Source organism: Microcaecilia unicolor, chromosome 3 (genome assembly GCF_901765095.1).
Source record: "Microcaecilia unicolor chromosome 3, aMicUni1.1, whole genome shotgun sequence".
In the NCBI taxonomy this organism is placed as follows: Eukaryota; Metazoa; Chordata; class Amphibia; order Gymnophiona; family Siphonopidae; genus Microcaecilia; species Microcaecilia unicolor.
The window spans coordinates 377932697-377938696 of NC_044033.1; the positions used below are offsets into that span (position 1 = coordinate 377932697).

Genomic DNA, 6000 nt, shown 5'->3' on the forward strand with positions numbered 1-6000 from the left:
GGTCCAAGGCTTGGGGAGGAGGGTGAGGAAACTGAAAGCCTGCCAGTGGATGAGTGTTACAGATTGTCTGAAAGAGGAAGAAATTGAGGCCAAAGAAGAATTGTTTGGATAGACACAGGGATAATTGAGACTTGGTGGGGAGAAACACTGAAGAAATAAACTATATCTACACGTGGAATATATATGACACAGTTCTACTACTCAGAACAATTATGCTACACTGGAAAAATTGAAATCTGCATACGTTTCAAGTAGAATCAATTCTTGCAAACTGTACCTTACTATTACTTAATTCTATAATGCTACTAAACATACATAATGTACACAAAGAGCTTAATAGAGTTTATAATCTATTCAAGAACGACAAACAGGCCAAATAAGACAAGGTAATGCTTTATGATACTGAAAATACATTGGCCAGATGACCTTCCAGAAGCTGGCATCAATTAATGATGGGTCCCAGACTGACATAGCTTTGGATTTGCCAGGCCTAGGGATTTGACTACCCTCTGAACTCTGGGGAGAAAAATAACCTATTACATTTGAAGCACCTACAAAGATCAAGGCTTCTCAAACCTGTCCTGATGACCCTCAGTCTGTCAGGTTTTCAGGCTATCCACATGAAATATGCGTGCGAGAAATTTGCATACATTAGATCTACTGGTGCTGGGCCTTCATCTCATGCATACTGAGTGATTCAATTGCCTGTGGTGATTTTTTTTTTTATTACATTATCTCACCAGAAGCATTTTTCACATGATTTAGAAAATGAAACATCAGAATACACATACAAAATCTGAACGGCTGTAGAGTCACCATGCCACATTTGGGAAGCCTTGGTGTATATCAAGCTCCTGCTTAGAGGTTGCTGTGAAACAAACAGCCCAGCAACTGTCTCCCAGAAATTAAGTAGTAAATGTATATGGTGTGTCTCCTCTGATCTCCCATCCATTTTTCAGGTAGACTCTAAATCAAGTTATTGTGCTTTCAATTAAACCTACTGTCCCCAATCTATCCAAAAGTACCTCACGATTTACAGCATCAAACTTCTTAGATGAATCTTAAAACACTGCACCACTTATAAAACTTAGATCTTTTGCAATGTCATCTAGCAGCCTCATTAGTGCCATTCAATGGAGCAGGCTTTTTTTAAAGCCAAACTGGAAACTTGAGTGGCTACTCTTTATTTCTATGAATGCTGTCAGCTGCTTAGCCACAAGTTGTTTTGTGTTGGATTTTTTTTTCTCCCCAGTTTGGTTGCTACTTACACAATAGAAATTGGTCAGAAGTTTATTTATTTTTTACAAAAACTGTCCAAGGACATTTATCTAGTCCTTTGAAGCAGAAAATTATTTTTAACAATATACAGTAAGGGCCATTATCTGCCTCAAGGCACTAATTGCTATTTGTTTCAGTTGTGTCTGAGATGGTGAAGAGTAACCAGTGCCATGCTGCCCACAGAGGTTTCAATCCTCTCCCTTGCGTCATCTGGCTAAGACTTGCCTCTCGCCTCTACTCTGTGCAGTCTGATTTCAGTTTCCATAACTTGCTTCTAAAGTTAACCCCAGCTCACCAAAGTGAGACCAATGATTTCTCTCTACACCCCCAAAGACAAAACGGAATAATCATCTTCATATTTCATATGCTCACAAAACCTTGAAATATTTCATTCCACTTAATACCATCATGGTGTCCTGAAACAGAATTCACCTAAAACAGATTAGTTTGCAGTTAAACAATCCAGTTATAAATAAACCCTGAAGTATAATTCTAGTGATCAAAAAAAGACAAAGCCTGTATGGTTTAGAGAGGCAGCACACGTTCATCAACACAACCGAATTCAAAACAAGCTTAAAGCAACTTTTTATTTACACTACAGTATCCAAGGTGGAGACTAAGTGCCTCATTCTCTCTGGGAGTTACCTAAGTGGAACTCTGCTTTGCCCAGACCTTCACAAGGAATTCCCTCACAAAGGTTTCATATCTACAGTACCAAAAACCTGTTTGTACAAACTTATTTTCTACAAGTAAACTCTTGTCAACCTTCTGCTCTCCAATAAATCCCAAACTCTGTAAAGGTTGGATGGTTTTCTATTTAATAGTGTGTAATGAAGAATACTGATACTGTGTTTTCTCTTCAGGTCATATAAACCAGAATATTACTTGTGGCCTTTAGGTTAAGACCCAAGTGCTGAACTGAGAATTATCACTTCTTAACTATTAGGCTGTTATTGAGAGCCTATACAATTTAAGAGCAGGCAAGAGAATCATGTGGTGATCACTGTCAAAGCAGGATTAAACCTCAAAGCAGGATTAAACCTCCTCTCTTTACAATATAGAAACTGTGTCTATTAGATAATGCTGCTACACATTGGTTTGAAGAGACACAGATCCCTTCCTCAAATGCAGACTCACTTTTGGCCCAGCATTCTGTTTAAATTAAATCTATCATCCACCTTCATCATGCCCAGTACCTTCTGCTTGAGGAAGAGACTGATGCTCCTCTGGGCCACAGTTCAAGAAGGCCGGCGAGGAACATGGCGGCTGCCACGCAGCAGCTCCCCGAACCGAGCAACCCTTCCCTTCCGGCTTCCCTCTGAATGACGTAGGGGAGAACCTCGCCCGTCATTGGCTGGGGGGCCGGAAGGGGTGGGGCTTTGGGGGATGCCCTCTTGCACCGCTTAAAAGTCGCCGACGAGACAAGGGGAGTCTCTTGGTCGGCGGTTAGCGGTGCGGGAATTTTGGGGCGCAGTCCCAAGCGGGCGGATGCGCGGCCACGCTAAGGGCGGAGTCAAGGCTGGCCGTCGCGTGGGCGGAGATGCTGGCTCTCTAACTGGATAAGCATGGCGGAGGGCTGGAGCATCTGCAATGTCCAACCCAAGGCTCGGGTGCTTCCTAGGGGCAGTTTAATGTGTTGTCAATAAAGCTGTGGCCATTTATTCCCAAAAATCTGTCTCATGCCTGTTTTGTGTGTGCTTGAGGGGAAAAGTGAGGGAGGGGGCGCAAGAGTGTGCAGCCTGCCTATGTTACTTGCATTCTGAGTTAGAAGACAAGGCCCAGAATGAAACAGAAAGGTGGACACATCAGGATTCAGAGAAACCAACATCCCAAGTAAAGAGAGGAGAACCTGATGGAGGCATCCAACATTTGGGACTGATCTAACAGCAAGTCAAGATAACCACAGGTAAAAAATAAAACTATAATTTGACTTTTTCACTGGAGAAAGAAAATGCTGCTACTCAAGATCATTAACTACTTGAATTCACAGTTATTAAACACTGGCCGATTCTGTAATTCTGTCTTTGTGCTGGGATGTTATTTTTTCTCCCTGCTATATTGCACCGACAGCAAAAGGCTGTTCTTGGGGGCTACACAAGACTACTGAATCTTCAGCAGGAGAGGTGCTGTATCTAAGTTTGGCTTTGGTTCAACTTACTTCCAAGTATCCTTAGAGTAGGTGGATGAATAGATTCCAACATAAAACGCGGAATCCCTTTAAAACATAAAGGAAGATTCTAGTAAAACTTTTTTGCTTCAGCTCCCTTTCTGTATCCCTGGTTCCTTTGAATCATTACCCTAGGCGGATCTGACAGTACTGAATACTCTGGGGAAGGACTTAGGATCTTAAGTAGATGGAAAGGTTGAGTCCCCTGATCTAGGACCCGAGAGGAATGGAAGTTGGAGCTCTTTCTGAGACCACTCAATTACAGCAGTAAAGTTCCTGGCAGTGCTAAGAAAGCTCAGGAAGGGCCCTGAAAGCGATGAAGCTGCGACACACATGAAGCCGGGAAGATCTACACACAGCACGCAAGCAATCAGCACAGGATTTCTAATGAAGATGTCAGCCAGCAGAAAGCCTCTCACCCAGAGATCCCCCCATAGCACTCGGCAGCCCGCCGCAAGTCCGATGAGCAGGGACAGGGATTTTGCTAATTCCCTCGGCAATAGGCTCTTCCCCCCCTTCTAGAAAGCAACGACAAACCTTCCTCTAAACGGCGTGCGCCAAGAGTCTAAAGATCAGCAACCCCAACGGCACCGGGAACAGGTAGAAAACTGAGCTAGCCTCGGCCAGGCCGCAACATCATGAGCCCCGCAGCCAGCAGAGCCACAAAAAGGGCCGGCAGCTGCCCGGCTCGCAGCGCATCACAGCCCCCGCCGAGCCTGCAGCCCAGGAGGGAGCGAGAGGCCGCGATCACTCCCCCTCCTTCTCACTACCCTACGGCGGTGTGGAGAAGATACCATGGTCTCCTCCTACCCTGCTACTCACCGAGCTCACTGTAACCAGGACTGGGCCGGAAGAACCTTCGACCGTCCACCGCCACCGTCGTACCGGATCCAACGCTACACAGGCAGCTGACACTGCGCATGCGCACTCTCACCTGCGCCACCAAGAGACTTCCATCATCACCGCCCGGAGAGGGAGAGCAACTCCCAAACCTCCCGACACTAGCCCCGAGAAAGACACTTTCCGCCGCGACCCAGAGACACTGTCTCACCCCCCCCCCCCCCCAAGCATTAATCCCAGAGATACCCTCCATCAACGGCTTCCAATCCCAGACACACTCATCACTCCCCCAGAATTAACCCCAGAGAGACACCCTCCATCAACGGCTTCCAATCCCAGAGACACTCTCTCACCCCCCAGCATTAACCCCAGAGACACCCTCCATCAACAGCTTCCAATCACAGAGACACTCTCTCACCCCCCACCCCCCCAGCATTAACCCCAGAGACACCCTCCATCAACGGCTTCCAATCCCAGAGACACTCTCTCACCCCCCAGCATTAACCCCAGAGAGACACCCTCCATCAACGGCTTCCAATCCCAGAGACACTCTCTCACCCCCCCAGCATTAACCCCAGAGAGACACCCTCCATCAACGGCTTCCAATCCCAGAGACACTCATCACTCCCCCAGAATTAACCACAGAGAGACACCCTCCATCAACGGCTTCCAATCCCAGAGACACTCTCTCACCCCCCAGCATTAACCCCAGAGATACACCCTCCATCAACGGCTTCCAATCCCAGAGACACTCTCTCACCCCCCCCCCCCCCCCCCCAGCATTAACCCCAGAGAGACACCCTCCATCAACGGCTTCCAATCCCAGAGACACTCTCTCACCCCCCAGCATTAACTCCAGAGAGACAACCTCCATCAACGGCTTCCAATCCCTGAGACACTCATCACACCCCCAGAATTAACCCCAGAGAGACACCCTCCATCAACGGCTTCCAATCCCAGACACACTCATCACTCCCCCAGAATTAACCCCAGAGAGACACCCTCCATCAACGGCTTCCAATCCCAGAGACACTCTCTCACCCCCCAGCATTAACCCCAGAGACACCCTCCATCAACAGCTTCCAATCACAGAGACACTCTCTCACCCCCCACCCCCCCACCCCCCCAGCATTAACCCCAGAGACACCCTCCATCAACGGCTTCCAATCCCAGAGACACTCTCTCACCCCCCAGCATTAACCCCAGAGAGACACCCTCCATCAACGGCTTCCAATCCCAGAGACACTCATCACTCCCCTAGAATTAACCACAGAGAGACACCCTCCATCAACGGCTTCCAATCCCAGAGACACTCTCTCACCCCCCAGCATTAACCCCAGAGAGACACCCTCCATCAACGGCTTCCAATCCCAGAGACACTCTCTCACCCCCCCAGCATTAACCCCAGAGAGACACCCTCCATCAACGGCTTCCAATCCAGAGACACTCATCACTCCCCCAGAATTAACCACAGAGAGACACCCTCCATCAACGGCTTCCAATCCCAGAGACACTCTCTCACCCCCCAGCATTAACCCCAGAGAGACACCCTCCATCAACGGCTTCCAATCCCAGAGACACTCTCTCACCCCCCCCCCCCCCAGCATTAACCCCAGAGAGACACCCTCCATCAACGGCTTCCAATCCCAGAGACACTCTCTCACCCCCCAGCATTAACTCCAGAGAGACAACCTCCATCAACGGCTTCCAATCCC

At 48.0% G+C, this 6000-nt stretch overlaps 1 protein-coding gene across 1 annotated transcript in view; it reads right to left on the minus strand.

Annotated features, from left to right (window-relative positions):
• Nucleotides 1–4369, minus strand: part of MAPRE3 (microtubule associated protein RP/EB family member 3) — a 202983-nt gene extending 198614 nt beyond the window's left edge. The window contains exon 1 of the mRNA XM_030198625.1: nt 4268–4369. The gene's annotated coding sequence lies outside the window, so the exon portion shown is untranslated. The remainder of the gene's footprint in view (nt 1–4267) is intronic.
• Between the last annotated feature and the right edge of the window lie 1631 nt (nt 4370–6000).